Source organism: Oryctolagus cuniculus, chromosome 17 (assembly GCF_051225735.1).
Source record: "Oryctolagus cuniculus isolate XC-2025 breed Fujian yellow rabbit chromosome 17, ASM5122573v1, whole genome shotgun sequence".
Classification (NCBI taxonomy): Eukaryota; Metazoa; Chordata; class Mammalia; order Lagomorpha; family Leporidae; genus Oryctolagus; species Oryctolagus cuniculus.
This window is the reverse complement of record NC_142883.1, coordinates 54353770-54369565: the sequence shown is the minus strand read 5'-3', so window position 1 is coordinate 54369565 and position 15796 is coordinate 54353770. Positions and strand designations below refer to the sequence as shown.

Below are 15796 nucleotides of genomic sequence, written 5' to 3'. Positions count from 1 at the left end.
CCCCATCCCCTGCTTCCGTCCAGCCCCTGGCAACCTCCTAGGGTCTCCATTAGCAGGAAGCTGGAATCCAGAGCTGGAGCCAGGACCCAAACCCAGGTACTCCAACATGGATGCAGGCCTCCAACAGGCTACATGTTTTTTTGTTTGTTTGTTTGTTTGTTTGTTTTTGACAGGCAGAGTGGACAGTGAGAGAGAGAGAGACAGAGAGAAAGGTCTTCCTTTGCCGTTGGTTCACCCTCCAATGGCTGCCGCGGCCAGCATGCTGCAGCCAGCACACCACGCTGATCCGATGGCAGGAGCCAGGTGCTTCTCCTGGTCTCCCATGGGATGCAGGGCCCAAGCACTTGGGCCATCCTCCACTGTACTCCCTGGCCACAGCAGAGAGCTGGCCTGGAAGAGGAGCAACTGGACAGGATCCGGCGCCCCGACCAGGACTAGAACCCGGTGTGCCGGCGCCGCAAGGCGGAGGATTAGCCTAGTGAGCCACGGTGCCTGCCAGGCTACGTGCTTTCTTGCTCTCCTTTCTGTCCCTGTGAACTGGATTAGTGTAGGTACCTCATGTAAATAGAAACACATAATAGGGGCTGGCGCTGTGCCACCTGCAGTGCCAGCATCCCATATGGGCGCCTGTTCTAATCCTGGCTGCTCCTCTTGCAATCCAGCTCTCTGCTATGGCCTGGGAAAGCAGTAGAAAATGGCCCAAGTCCTTGGGCCCCTGCACCCACGTGGGAGACCTGGGGGAAGCTCCTGGTTTCGTATCGGCCCAGCTCCAGCCGTTGTGGCCTTTGGGGAGTGGACTAGTGGGTAGAAGACCTTTCTCTCTGTCTCTCCCTCTCACTGTAGTTCTACCTGTGAAATAAATGAAATAAAATATTAAAAAAAATCACATAATATTTGCCCTCTTGTGATAGGCTTATTTTGCTCACATTCTGAAACATTTTTCATAAGCTACTATTGTAAAGCAAGATATGGATTCATAGATATGGTTTTGTCTTTTCTCACTGTGTATATGTTTGGAAAAGCAACATGATAAATGGTCCATGACATGAAAAGATTGAGCTTGTAAAAAAAAGATTTATTTATTTGAAAGAGAGAGAGAGAGAGAGAGAAAGAGAGGAGAGAGAGAGAAAGAGAGGAGAGAGAGGTCTTTCATCTGCTGGTTCATACCCCAAATGGCCACAGTAGCTGGGCCTGGATCAGGATGAAGGTAGTAGCCAGGAGATTCATCTGGGTCTCCCACATGGGTGGCAGGAGCCCAGCTACTTGTACCACCTTCTGCTGCTTTCCTAGGCCATTAGCAGGGAGCATTGTGGCCATTTGGGGAGTGAGCCACAAATGAAAGATCTCTCTCTCTTTCTCTCTCTGCCTTTCAAATAAATCTTTAAAATAAAAAGAATGAGTTGGGGGGGGGGAGGGCCCTAGAAAACTCAAAGGATCAATTATGTTCTTTGAATAAATTCAGGCAGTGATGGCCAGGAGCAGTTGGCACTGAGCAAGTATCTGCAGGTCCCTACTGGAGAGAGGGGCTAGGAGTTCCTTTCCTTTCTGAACTGTCTGCCCAGCCCTCTCAACGTGGGCTGTGTACTCCTGAGCCAGGCTTCCTCAGCCCGGCTGCCAGAGTGAGAGGATCCTAAGCCAAGTACATCTCCAAAGTAACCCAGCCCGTGTCTGGGGTGTGTTTGCACCCTCAGGGAGAGGCCCTAAGGAAGGGTCCAGTGAGGATGCTGGGAAGGGGTCTTTATAAGTCAGGTTGGCAAATCGGCCTGTTTCATCTATTACTGGATGTTTCTGGTTAGGATTGGAGGGCATATTTGATTTAAATGTGAATCTTAGTGACCGAATGGAACAACTGAGATGTGTTGGGATGGACCGTGGAGCGGTCAGCTGGAAGGTGTGGGAACATGAGCCTGCAGGAAGCTCAAGTTCAAAGCCTGCGACCTTCCCTTCCCGTTGACAGGGTAGAATTCTGTTCTGATGACTGAGTTGAGGACAGGATGACTGCTCACTGTAGGAGGCCTTTGTGGTTGGCTGTTGCTCATTCTTGTTCTGACAGTGGCTCCTGAGTTTCCTCTGGGAACTCAAGGTGCAGAGGATTTGCAGAAAGTGAGTGTTTGGGTGGAGTTGATTTTCAGTGGATTGGACCCAGGCTTGACCAAATCACCCTGGCCACAGTGGACCAGGGATGGGCAAGTGACCCAGGCTGGTTCTGATTCCTCCCTCTCTGGGGAGAGGAGTTTATGCAATTGAGGAAGGAGGAGCTTCCCCTCACCATACCACCTCTCCCTTTGTTTCCCTGGGGTCCTTCAAGCTGAGAGTAACTGTGGCCATCATGCATTTGGGAATGAGGCTATCAATAAAAAGAAGACAGAGCTAAGACAATGTTTTTTGGATCCGTTGGTACCTGAAGGCTGTGCACTCCTGAACTTCCAAGTTAGATGAGCTGATTGATACCATCACATCTTCATTTTGTGTGCCTGTGTGGAGGCACAGTGCTGTCTGTCTCTAAAACTGTTTTTAGATTTCTGTGGCTTGCAGCCTACTGTGTGCTGTTGAAGGCTTGTGATCCAGGGAGGTGCCACATGGTAAACATGTGATGTGATCTGCCAGGTGGCAAGGATGAGCCCGGGTGGACCTGGTGAGATGGCAGGTGCTTGCTCTGTCACAGAGAGATTGCCAGACGGGGAGGTGCGGTTCACAGGCCCAGGGGTGGCTTTGCCTTTCAGTGAGTTGGGCACATCTGTATATCTTTCTAACCCTTAGCTCCCAACAGCTCTATAGTGGTTGACTTCAGTGAGATCTTTGAAGATATATGTGATCTTCCCAGCTCTACAGGATCCTGTTTTAACAGGTGTTTCACTTAATATCCATATATTTTTTGAAATTTATTAAAATAGGGCCGGTGCTGTGGAATGGTGGGTGAAGCCACTGTGTGTAGTGCTGGCATCCTGTATGAGCACTGGTTCTGGTCCTGCTGCTCCACTTCCGATTCAGCTCTCTGCTATGGCCTAGGAAAGCAGTGGAGGATGGTCCAAGTGGATTGGACCCACGTAGGAGACCTGGAGGAGGTTCCTGGTTCCTGGCTTCAGATCAGCGCAGCTCTGGCTATTGCGGCCATCTGGGGAGTGAACCAGCGGATGGAAGACCTCTCTCTCTCTCTCTCTCTGCCTCTGTGTAACTCTGTTTCAAATAAATAAAATAAATCTTTAAAAAACTTATTAAAATATTTAACAAACATATAAAAATAATACATGTTTATGGGGTACTATGTGATGTTTCATTACATGTATACATTGTGTGATGTGCAGTTTTCACTAAGAAAAAATGTTATCATCTAGGCTTTTTTTAATAGAGAAATAAAGAAGCAATAGGTAACATTATTTATCTTCACCCTACTGTGTAATGCAACCCGAGAACTTCTTGCTTGTATCTGGCTGTAACCTAATTCCTGTCAATCAACCTTTCCCGGTCCCTCTCTCTCCACTTCTTTGCCAGGCCCTGGTAACCAGTTATATCTTGAACTTCTTTGATAGCACTTGTTTTTCTTTAGTTTCCACATATGAGTGCAATCATGTGATACTTCTCTTTATGTGCTTGGATTATTTTATTTAACAAAACCATCTCCGGTTCCATCCGTATTGTTATGAATGGCCAGAATCCACCCTTTTTCATGGCTGAGCGATGTTCTCCTGTGTACATGTCCCCCATGTTCTTCATCCGTTCATCAGTGGATGGAGCCGGGTTGTTTTCTTTTGCTGACTGTTGTGAATTCTGCACAGTGAACTGGGAGGCAGATGTCTCTCTGAGAGGTGAATTTCATGTCCCTTGGTATATCCCCAGGAGTGGGATCACTCCTTCCTGTGGAAGCGCTATTTTCGGGTTTTTTGAGGAACCTCCACAGTTTCAGTGGAACCTCCATTCGGACACAGTGACTACCGATTCACATTGCCGCTCAGAGTTTGCTGGGTTCTCTTTTCTCTACTTCTGCACCAACACTTGTTCTCTGTTGGCTTTTTGGTAATAGCCAGTCTTGCTGGAGTGAGGTGACATCTCATTGTGGTTTTGATTTGCACTTCCCTGGTGGTTAAGGAGGCCGAGCATTCTTTTCATGCACCAATTGGCCATTTGTATGTCTTCCTTTGAGAAATGCCTGTATAGATCTATGACCTATTTTAAAATTGGATTTGAATTAAGTTTTATTTTTACTGAGCTGAATTCTTTATGGATTCTGGATAGTAATTCCTTGTAAATTATTAGCTTGAGAATATTTTCTGACATTTTGTAGGTTGTTTCATTGCTTTGTTGATTGTTTACTGGGTGAAAGCTTTTTAGTTTGATGAAATCCCATTTGTCTTTTTTTATTTCTTGTGCTTTTGGGGTTTGGTCAAGAAAATTCTTGTCCATTCCAATGTCCTTGTTTTCTTCTAATGGCTTCAAAGATTTACATCCACATTGAGGTCTTTAATCCATGTCAAGCTGATTTTTGTGCCTGGTGAGAGATAGGGGTCAAGGTTCGTTCTTTGCATGTGGATATCCAATTTTCCCAATACTATTTATTGAAAAGACTGTCCATTTTCTAATGCATGTTCTTGGCACCTTTGTCATGATCCCTTAATCATAGGCATGTGGATTTATGTCTAGGGTCTCTATTCTGTCCATTGATCAATGGATCTGTTTTTATGGCAATAGCAAGCTGTTTTAATTACTGTAGCTTTGTAATGCATTTTTTTTAAAGATTTATTTATTTGAAAGTCAGAGTTACACATAGAGAGGAGAGGCAGAGAGAAAGAGAGAGAGAGATCTTCCATCCGATGGTTCGCTCTCCAATTGACCACAATGGCCGGAGCTGCGCTAATCAGGAGCCAGGAGCCAGGAGCCAGGAGCTTCCTCCGGGTCTCCCACGCGGGTGCAGTGGCCCAGCAACTTGGACCATCTTCCACTGCTTTCGCAGGCCACAGCAGAGAGCCAGATTGGAAGTGGAGCAGCCGGGTCTCGAACTGGCACCCATATGGGATGCCGGCACTTCAGGGCAGGGCGTTAACCTGCTGCGCCACAGCGCCGGCCCCAGTAATGTATTTTTAAACTCAGATAGTATAATGCCTTCTGCTTTTTTCTTTTTGCTCAAGATCATTTTAGATATTCAAGATCTTTTATGGTTCCATACAAGTCTTTTTTTTTTTTTTTTTTTTGAAGTAGCATTTATTTTGAAAGAATTACACAGAGAGAGGGAGAGACGAAGAGAGAGATCTTCCATCTGCTTTTACTCACCAAATGACTGCAAAGGCCAGCGCTTTGTCAGGCCAAAGCCAGGAGCCGGGAGCTTCATCCGGGTCTCCTACCTTTGGGTAAGAAACAGCAAGCTCCTGAGTCTTTGGGTGGCAGGGGCCCAAACACTTGGACCATCTTCTGCTGCTTTTAACAGGGAGCTGGATCAGAAGTGGAGCAGCCAGGATCAAACCCACTCCCATATGTGATGCCAATGTCGTTACCGGCAACAGCTTTCCCTGCTACACCACAATGCTGGTCCCATCCATACAGGTTTTTGTATTGCTTTGTTTCAACATCTATGAAAAATGTCATTGGGATTTTGATAGTGATCGCATTGCATCTGTAAGTTGCTTTGGGTAGTGTGCAACGTTTTAATGATGTTGATTCTTCCAATCCATGACCATGGGATGTCTTCCCATTTTTTTATGTCCTCTTCAATTTTTTCATCAGTGATTTATAGTTTTCATTGTAAAGATTCTTCACCTCTTTGGTTAAATGTATTCCCAGGCATTTTAGTATTTTTGTAGCTGTTGGGAATGGGATTACTTTCTTGATTTCTCTTTTCAGATGATTGGTATGGAACAATGTTAGTTGTACAAGAGCTTCTTATCCTGTAACTTTGATGATTCTGTGTATTCTAACAGTTCTTTGTTGGAGTCTTTGGGGTTGTCTCTATATAAGATCATGTCATCTGCAGACAGTGGTAGCTTGGCTTCCCCCTTTCCAATTTGGTTGCCCCTTACTTCTTTTTCTTGCCTTAATGTCCATATTTTAAACAGGCAATTGGAGTAGGTATAAAAATCAAAGAGAGGACAATAAAAATATGCATATCGCCTCAAACTCCTACAAACTGCCTGAAGATCTCTCCTTTACTTTTTTTTTTTTTTTTTTTTGGACAGGCAGAGTGGACAGTGTGAGAGAGAGACAGAGAGAAAGGTCTTCCTTTGCCATTGGTTCACCCTCCAATGGCCACCACGGCTGGCGTGCTGCGGGCAGCGCACCGCGCTGATCCGAACCCAGAAGCCAGGTGCTTCTCCTGGTCTCCCATGGGGTGCAGGGCCGAAGCACTTGGGCCATCCTCCACTGCACTCCCTGGCCACAGCAGAGAGCTGACCTGGAAGAGGGGCAATTGGGACAGAATCCGGCGTCCCGACTGGGACTAGAACCCAGTGTGCCGGCGCCACTAGGTGGAGGATTAGCCTATTGAGCCGCGGCGCCAGCCCCTCCTTTACTTTTAAAAATAATTTTCTACATAATTTTTAAATCAGAGTACAACCTACATGCAGGAAAATGTTCACATTACAAATGTGTAGTTTGTTGCTTTTTCACATGCTGTAGCCTCATGTCATGGCCATCACACCAAGACGTAGACCAGGGCTTCAGAAATCTCTCCGGATCTGTATCTCCTCCAAAGGAGACCGTGGTTTTAGTTTCTGTGGGTGTACCATGTATTAATTTTACTTGCTTTTGAATTTTACATAGAGAGAACATAGAGGAAGCACTTTGGGGGGGAGGTGATGGTGATCGGAGGTGGGGGGGATCTGGCTTCAATGTCGTATTTGTGAGAGTCACCTGTTTTGTGAATGACGGAGCTTACTCTCATTGTTGTATAGCCTGTCACCATAAAGTGATTATACCACCAACTGTTTATCCTACGTTGTTTTGCACTATTATGGATGATACTGCTCAGAAAGTTCTCATATGTGTTTTTGGTGGACCAACACTCTTTGAGTTGGGTATAGGATTGATCTTCAAAAAGGCCGAGGAAAATGTACAAGCAGATGGAAAATCTCTGTCTCCTACCCCCTCTGTCTCTCTGTCTTTCTATTAAATAAATAAATGCTTTAAAAAGATTCATGGGAAATGTGTATTATGATGGTTTAAAAATTTTCTTGCAACGAAATAAACTTTAATTCCATTTTTCCAAGAACATTTTGAAGTCTGCGCATGTGCACATGTGGAGCAAGATTGCTGTGTCACAGAGAGTGTAGAGCGTATGTTTGGGCTTCATAGATGCTGCCAGATAGTTCTCCACTGCCAGCAGCACTGAGTTCCTGTAGTTCCTTATCTGCATATGCTGTTGTCTGTCCTTACTTTCAGCCACTTGAAAGGCAGAACGAGAGAGACACTGGTCATCCACTGATTCCTGATTTACTTCCCCAATGGCCATAACATCCAGGGCTGTGCCAGGCCAAAATCAGGAACCAGGAACTCCATTCTGGTCTCCCATGTAAGTGACTAGGACCCAAGGACTTGGACCACCATCCACTGCCTCCCAGGGTCTGCATTAGTGGGAAGTTGGAGACGGGGAGAGGAGCTGGGACTTGAACCCAGGACTTCTGAGATGGGGGTGCAGGTATTTCAGCTGCTAGGCTACATGCGCACCCCCATCTGCTGAGTTCTGACAAAGGTGAACACTCACAAAGCTCAAACCCTATCAAGAAGCAGCCACTCCTCTGAGTTACATTTTCCATTCTCAAGTCACACTGACGTGTGCTTTGCATCTTCCTGATGGCCAGTGATACTGTGCACCTTGCAACAGGCTCGCTGATCTTTTGGGTTTCCGCTTTGTGTTCTGTGCAGTGTGGCTTTTTTTTTTTTTTTTTTTTTTTAACAGGCAGAGTTAGACAGTGAGAGAGAGACAGAGAGAAAGGTCTTCCTTCCTTTGGTTCACCCCTGAAATGGCTGCTATGGCCGGCGCACCGCGCTGATCCGATGGCAGGAGCCAGGTGCTTCTCCTGGTCTCCCATGGGGTGCAGGGCCCAAGCACTTGGGCCATCCTCCACTGCACTTCCTGGCCACAGCAGAGAGCTGGACTGGAAGAGGGGCAACCGGGACAGAATCCGGTGCCCCAACCGGGACTAGAACCCGGGGTGCCGGCACCGCAGGTCGAGGATTAGCCAAGTGAGCCACGGCACCGGCCCAGTGTGGCTTTTACCATTTCTGGTGTAGGGGGAGGGGCAAGTGGACGAGTCTAGCGGACAGGTGAGTGGACCAGGGACCTACAACAGACCTCGTTCCAAGACGTCTGCCGTAAAGCAGCGTGCGTTCTCACACCTGCGAGACCTCCCCTGTCAGCAGCGAGGAAATGCTGAATTGTTAAAACTCATCCCCAAATTGAGGAGAGCAGGAAACTTTCTAAGTCTGCTGCTTGAAGCCTAGTCTTCTAATCATTTCCACTTACGTAACTTTTCTTTTGACGAGTGTCGGCCTAGTGGGAGAACTCCAGATCATTAGCAGGTTTATAAGGAGATTGATGAAGAGATGTGACCAAGAGCTGCCAGGGGGAAGTGTGACTGAGCTCCCCATGCAGGTGCCAGACTCACCCCTCATCTAGGAAGGCGAGGGTGTCGATGCAAGCAGGGCTGTTCTTGGAGGCAGCGACAGAAGCAGATCTTTAAAAAAATTATTCGCCTTGTCAACTCGCAGGGTGACAGGTCTTGCCTTGCAGGGCGTCAGGCCCTGCCCCCAGTTTGCTGTGGGTCTTGCAGCGGCAGATGTTGCCTCCATCTCTGGGGGGTCCTGTCCGTCTGGAATGGGGTGGGGAGAAGCAAGGTCCCCCATGTCCTCAACTAGTCTTCTGTTTCTCCTATCAGATGTCATTCTGTGAAGGCGACACTGACCAGGGTGTGGTTAAGAGGAGTGATCACCAATTTGTCCTGACGCCCAGGGTTCCAGTAGCCCCTGCCTTCACCAAGAGCCTGTCTGGAGTGACTGTCATGCATCCATTACATCATCGAGGGGTCTCATCAGGGATCCTGGGGGGATCGGATCCATAATTGTGAAGGTAGCAATGGCCTAGGGAAAGGGGTATTCACTGACATTTGGGAGAGGTAAGGGCCAGTGAAGCCCACCCAGGAGAGGCAGGAGGAGGAGGGTCCGTAATGGGTTGGGGGACTGCGCAAAAGAAATCCTGGTTACTGCCAGCCTCCAGCCTTACTGTCCTCCCCAACTCCATCACCCACCTATGCCTCCTGTTGACCAAACCCACCTAGGAGCAACCAGGAGCAGGGGCCTCCTGAGATCCAGTGCATCCGGGTTCAGAGTGAGTAGAAGGGGAGAGAGTAGGTGTTGATGGGCAAGTAGGGAGTGACCAGCCCAGAGGTGTTTCTAGACCTCTCTCCCTTGTTAACATGCAGAAACATTTGCTCTAAGATAGACTCTAAAAGCTTTCTTGGCCTGGGAACTGATCTGAAATCAAATGCAGACGTGGGGCCGTGAGTCTTGAACAGAGTAGATCCTTCCTCTCCTTGGCTTTAAGTCAATGAAACAGAGGCCGAGGGGGTGCTCGTGGGCTGTGGCTGCAGGGGTTAGGAGATGTAGGGGTGTGCTGGAGGGGCTGTGGGTTTAGCAAGTGGGGGAAGCCCACAGGAGCTCCTGAGGATGGAGGTGCTGCAGAAGGTGCTCACTAGGAGGGTATTACCAGGGACCAGAGAGAGAGGGATTGTGGCAGAGCTAGGGATGTGCCAAGCACGAAGGAACAGTCACTCAAGAGCTGGGGAAGAAGCCAGGTCAGAGTGGAGAACCCAGACTCCAGGCTGGGTAGTTGAAAAGAAAGGAAGTGGAATGGCCGAGAGCAGAAGGTAGAATGGGGTGGGCATCAGCCAGGAGCTTGGGGGAGAAGAGGTTGTATGTTTCCTGGGAGTGGCCTGGCCTTTGTCTGTGCCTCAGTGGGTTAGGGGTTCTGAGCGTAGACTCTGGGACTAGAGTGCTGGATTCGATTCCAACTCTGCCACCATCTAGCTGTAAGTCTGTGGGTAGATGACTTAACCTCTTGTGTCTCAGATTTCTCTTCTGAAAGTGGGACCATTATAATGCGTATCTCTCTCGGGGTTATTTTGAAGGTCAAAGGAGTAAGTGCACACAAAACTTAGAAGTACCACTTTATGGTTTAATTTCCAGATTCTCCAGCACCATCCCAAAGGCTGCCTCTGAATTTTAAGGACTAACTGGGCTGGTTTTGGGGTGGGTGGGGGTGGGGAGGAGAGAAAAGTGGTACCACCAGGGAAGAGGGCATGGGTGGGACGCCTATCCTTGAGATAACAATGGGACACGGGCCAAGGAGCTTGGCTGGAGCTGGTGTCTCTAGGGAGGCTGGCTGCTTGTGACAGAGGCAGTTATTTGAAGCGCTCCAATCATTTACACATTAGTGTGATTATTAGGGACAGTTGGGTTCTGAATAGGGCAAAGTCAGGGAGAGCATGAAGACCTGGGTATCAGGGGGAGGGGTTCCTGCCACTCACAGCTGGAAGTCCTGGCTCTCTTTTCACTTCTCTCCTGGAAGGTGGCAATGATCCTCTCTTGAGTGTTTTGCAAGTAAAATGTCACAAGCAGAACACTGTATTTGAAATGTGCATGCAACATCTTCCTACAGTCACACACCATGCTGCCATTAAATGATGCAGAAGAATATTTAATAAGGCAAAAGTCACACCAAGCAACAATGAACGTGTGTCAGTTTTGCATTTAGAAAATGATGCTTGGAAGAAATTTCACATCCAGGAGTGCCTATAAATCAGCACTGGGAACTGCAGAAGCAGCCTGCAACCAGGGACTTCTGTATCTTATTTATCAAACACTGACAGAGTACCTGCTGTGTGCCAGCCATTGTTTTAGCCCTTTTAATTCTAACAGCCACTTCCTGGGATAGTCTGTACCATTGTACCCACTTTACAGGTGAGGAAGCTGAGGCATAGAGGTAGCTTGCTTGCTGTCACACCATGATGGCATCTGGATTCAAATCCTTCAGCCTCATGCCTGAGTCCTACTACACTGCACTGTGCTGCAGCTGCCCACCGGTGTTTATTGACCATTGCTAGCCCCAAGGAGGAAGGTTGTCTTATATATTTTTATTAAAAAAAATTTTTTTTGACAGGCAGAGTTAGACAGTGAGAGAGAGAGAGACAGAGAGAAAGGTCTTCCTTCCTTTGGTTCACCCCCCAAATGGCTGCCACCGCCAGCGCTGCACCTATCCGAAGCCAGGAGCCAGGTGCTTCCTCCTGGTCTCCCATGTGGGTGCAGGGCCCAAGGCACTTGGGCCATCCTCCACTGCCCTCCTGGGCCACAGCAGAGAGCTGGACTGGAAGAGGAGCAACTGGGACAGAATCTGTTGCCCCAGCTGGGACTAGAACCTGGAGTGCCGGCGTCACAGGTGGAGGATTAGCCATGGCGGCGGCCAAAGGTTGTCTTATATTAAAAAGACTCACTGCTTACTTTTACCAGTGCTTTTTTTTTCCTTGGGTATTTAACCAGTTAAGGGAGATAAAGAAATGGAAGAAAGGCAAAAAGACAAGACAGAAAAGAGGCAAAGGAGATAAGGGCGGGGAGTGGGAGAAAGGAAAAGAAAAAGCTGAAGAGCCGGCGCCGCGGCTCAGTAGGCTAATCCTCTGCCTTGCGGCACCGGCACACCGGGTTCTAGTCCCGGTCGGGGCACCGGATTCTGTCCCGGTTGCCCCTCTTCCAGTCCAGCTCTCTGCTGTGGCCCGGGAGTGCAGTGGAGGATGGCCCAAGTGCTTGGGCCCTGCACCCCATGGGAGACCAGGAGAAGCACCTGGCTCCTGCCATCGGATCAGCGCGGTGTGCCGGCCACAGCGCACTGGCCACGGTGGCCATTGAGGGGTGAACCAACGGCAAAGGAAGACCTTTCTCTCTGTCTCTCTCTCTCTCACTGTCTACTCTGCCTGTCAAAAAAAAAAAAAAAAAAAAAAAAAAAAAAAAAAAAAGCTGAAGGGTTCGAGAGAGTGCATAGGGTGAAATCAGCTGAGTGTGTACTCACCTGAGTTTCTCTTGGGAGTTATTAAGTCATCATCATTAGGGCTGTCATTTAGCTATCTGGCTAGTTATTTATTTACATTTATTTGAGAGGGAGAGAGTGCACGCTCCCATCTACTGGTTCATCAAATGCCTGTAATGATAAGGACTTGGGCAGGCCAAAGCTGGAAAGTGGGAACCCAAACCAGATGGGAACATGGAAATATGGGTGGCAGGGACCCAAGCACTTGAGCCATCACCACTGCCTAACAGGGTGTACATTGGCAGGAAGCTGGAGTTGGGACCTGGAGCTGGGACTCAAATTCAGATATTCCGATATAGGATGTGGGCATCTTAACCTGCACTTAACTGCTAGGCCAAATGCACTTCCCTTTTAAAATTCCTGGTGAGTTGTTTAACCACTCTCCCTAACTCCTTTTCTTCCCCTGATTTTTAAAAATTGGTATATAATTCCCACAACAAGGTTCATTCATTTATTTAAGTTTTTATTTATTTATTTATTTGAAAGGCAGGGTGATAGAGAGGAGAGACAGAGGTCTTCCATTTGCTGGTTCACTCCCCGAATGTCCACAACAGCTAGAGCTGGTCCAGGATGAAGCCCGAGGCTAGAACTCCATTCAGGTCTCCCATATGGGTGGCAGGGACTCAAGCACTTGGGCCACCTTCTGCTGCTCTCCCAGGCACACTAATAAGGAGTTGGATCAGATGTAGAGCAGCCAGGACTCTAACAGTACTCAGTCTAGAGACAGCGTTTCAGTTGGTAGCTTAACTCATTGAGCCACAACGCTGGCCCAGAGTCCATTCTTGTAAAGTGCACATTTCAGTTGTTTATGGTATATCCGTGTCTGCAACATGTACTCACTAACTTCAAAACATTTCTATCACTCCCAAAAGAGACCTACCTATTCCGTTAGCCGTCATTCCCCGATCTCCCTTCTCCTTGCCCCTGGCACCCACGCATCCGTTTCTGTCTCTGGACTTGCCTATCCTAAGCATTTCTTATCCATGGAATGCTACAACATGTGGCCTTGTGTGTTTGGCTCCTTGCACTTCACGTTTTCAACGTTCACATCTCAGTGCCTGTTCCCTCTTTATGGCTGAAGACCATTTCATTTCATGGATACAACTCATTTATGATTTGCCTTCTCACCAGGAGATGGCCATTCGGGTACAATTTAGGAACACCCGTGTGCACGTGTCCGTGTGGATGTGAATTTTTAAGTTCTCCTGGGTGTGGACCCAGGAGAGGAGTTGTCAGCTCCTGTGACGACTGTGTGTTCAGTTTTTGAGGCACTGCCAGATGCTTCCTACCTCTTCCCCTCCTCTTCCTCACGTGTCGCTTGTAGATGGTTGCAGAAATGTCACTTGGCATTCATGTTCTGTAGCTGCGGGGTCCTAAAACTCTTGAGATGGGAAACAGTAGGTTCTCACGAATGGATCCTTTTCTGTTTAAGCTCCTGTACCTCCAAACACCTTCTGGATTGGGGAGGTGGCTTAGGGGTTCATACCGGCCAGGTGTCCCCATGTCTTTTCATCATCGAGGACACCAGAGCCATCTAACATTCTAAGAGAGAAACCTTATCTTTAGCAATTAGTTATGCATTCATTTATTTATTTTGAGAGGCACAGAAAGAGCTCCTCTTTGCTGGTTCATTCCCCAAATGCCCCCAGTGGCTGGGGCTGGACTGAGACCCAAACCAGGAGCCAGGAACTCAGTCCAGGTCTTCCACTTGGGTGTCAGGAACTCAAGTATTTGAGCGATCCCTGCTGCCTCCCATGGATCCGCATTTGCAGGAAGCTGGGGTCGGGAGCCAGGACTGGGAATCCAACTAAGGTGCTCCAGTCTGGGATGCAGGCGCCTTAACCAGCAGGCTGAATATCCACTCCTTAGAGAGGAGTCTTCAACAGCAGTGAGGGATTGTCCTAGGTGTGTGTGGGTGGGGAAGAACCTATATTAACCAAAACCACCAAATGAGCTTCTCACCCCCCTAAAAGTAAATCCCAACACCCAAACACAAGCAGGAGATTAAAAAAAATGCAAAAGCCAGGCAGTTTGGATTTCTTCTTTTCCCAGCTCCTCATTTGAAAATGCTTGTTGCAGGCAGCAGGTGAGGGGTGCGTGTGCTTGCTGGCTAGTAGGGTGCCCTCCCGCGTGATCCATGCCCAGCCTTCGCAGCAGCCCCGGGAGTGGACAGCACTAGCAGCTGCCATTCCCGAAATCTCGCTTTTTGGGAGACTCCGAATGTGTGATCTGGGGCAAGTCTGGAAAGTGGCAGTTGGGGAAGGACAGACCAGGCATTCAGACCCTGCGCCGCGGCGTTGTGTGCACTGTTTATGATGACTTCTTGGCAGCGTTGACACTCGTTTTAAAATATGGATGAAGGGACTCTGATTTTTTTTTTTTTTTTAAAGAATCACATTGGTAAGGAAGTCCAATGTTGGCTTTGGTAAAGGTCATAGTTGGATGTTTGGCATGAGAGGGAATCACTGTGTCCGAATGTGTGTGTGTGAAGCCAGATACCCAGTGTATTTTTTCCAAGTTTCTTTTCTATCTTTATGCATGTGTCTAATCTAAAAGCCCTATTTCTGAGCTCTAAGAGGAAATATTACTATGTTCCTGTTACTTTAAATAGCCAGTAAATTCCAAATTGGTGCATGGGGCTCAGCTGTGGGATCGAAAACGATTTATAGAAACTTTGGGGATGTTTCCTTTTGTCTGAGTATTATAGAAATGGTTTCCTTGAGGTTGTCTGAGGGCTCTCTGTGAGTTACGGAGAAGTGGCTGTATATTTATACGCCACTGTGATTAAACACGGAGACACATACATGCCTGCCTCCGCCCTGCCCAGCCCCGCTGCTGTGGCTCTGCCCGGAGGTGTGAAAACACCTATCTGTTTATTCATGAGCCATGAGCCAGCCACACATTGGAACTTGGGCAAGTATGATGAGTGAAAGTGCAGTGTTTTAAAGCTAATTGAGTAGGAATAGATAACTGTTTGTAATTAACATGTTTAAAAGTCAGCCAGGTGGCTAGACATTTGAAGAGAATGTTTGGCTTTTTTCTTGCTTGCTCTGTTTGTGATTTAATAGGTACATCTTGACTTAGCATGCCCAGCTTCGGAAATAGAAGGTCCTCAATGAAGCAGTGTTAATTGTCTAATTACAGAACAGCGAACCCTTGCCTGCAACTTAGCCTGTTTCTTACCCGAGTGGTCAGTTTTTGTTTTTAAGATTTGTTTATCTACTTTGAAAGTCAGAGTTATAGGGAGAGAGGGAGAGACAGAGAGAGATCTCCCATCTGCTGGTTCACTCTGCAAATGGCCGCAGTGGCTAGCACTGTGCCAGGCCAAAGCCAGGAGCCAGGAGCTTCATCTAGGTCTCCCAGGTGGGTGGCTGGGGCCCAAACACTTGGGACATCTGCTGCTGCTTTTCCCAGGCCATTAGCAGGGAGCTGGGTCAGAAGTGGAGCAGCCGGGACTTGAACTGGTGCTCATATGGGATGTCAGTGCCATAGGCGGCAGCCTTATCAGCTATGCCACAGCATTGGCCTCATTTTTTTTTTTTAATAAAGATTTATTTCTTTCTTTTGAAAGGCAGAGTCACAGAGAGGGAGGGAGAGCCAAGTGGTCAGTGTTGAGCCATGGTTGTTCAGGGCACAGCTCCCTAGGGGGAGCGTCATGGGATGGATCGCTGGGCCTCACCCCTGGAGCTCCTGACTGAGTAGGTCTGGTAGGAGGCCTGAGCATCTGCATTTCGGACG

General features: G+C 48.0%; 1 protein-coding gene across 3 annotated transcripts in view; it reads left to right on the top strand.

The window, feature by feature from the left end:
• Positions 1-15796, top strand: part of GAS7 (growth arrest specific 7) — a 247581-nt gene that overhangs the window by 39679 nt on the left and 192106 nt on the right. The gene's annotated exons all lie outside the window — the stretch shown is intronic.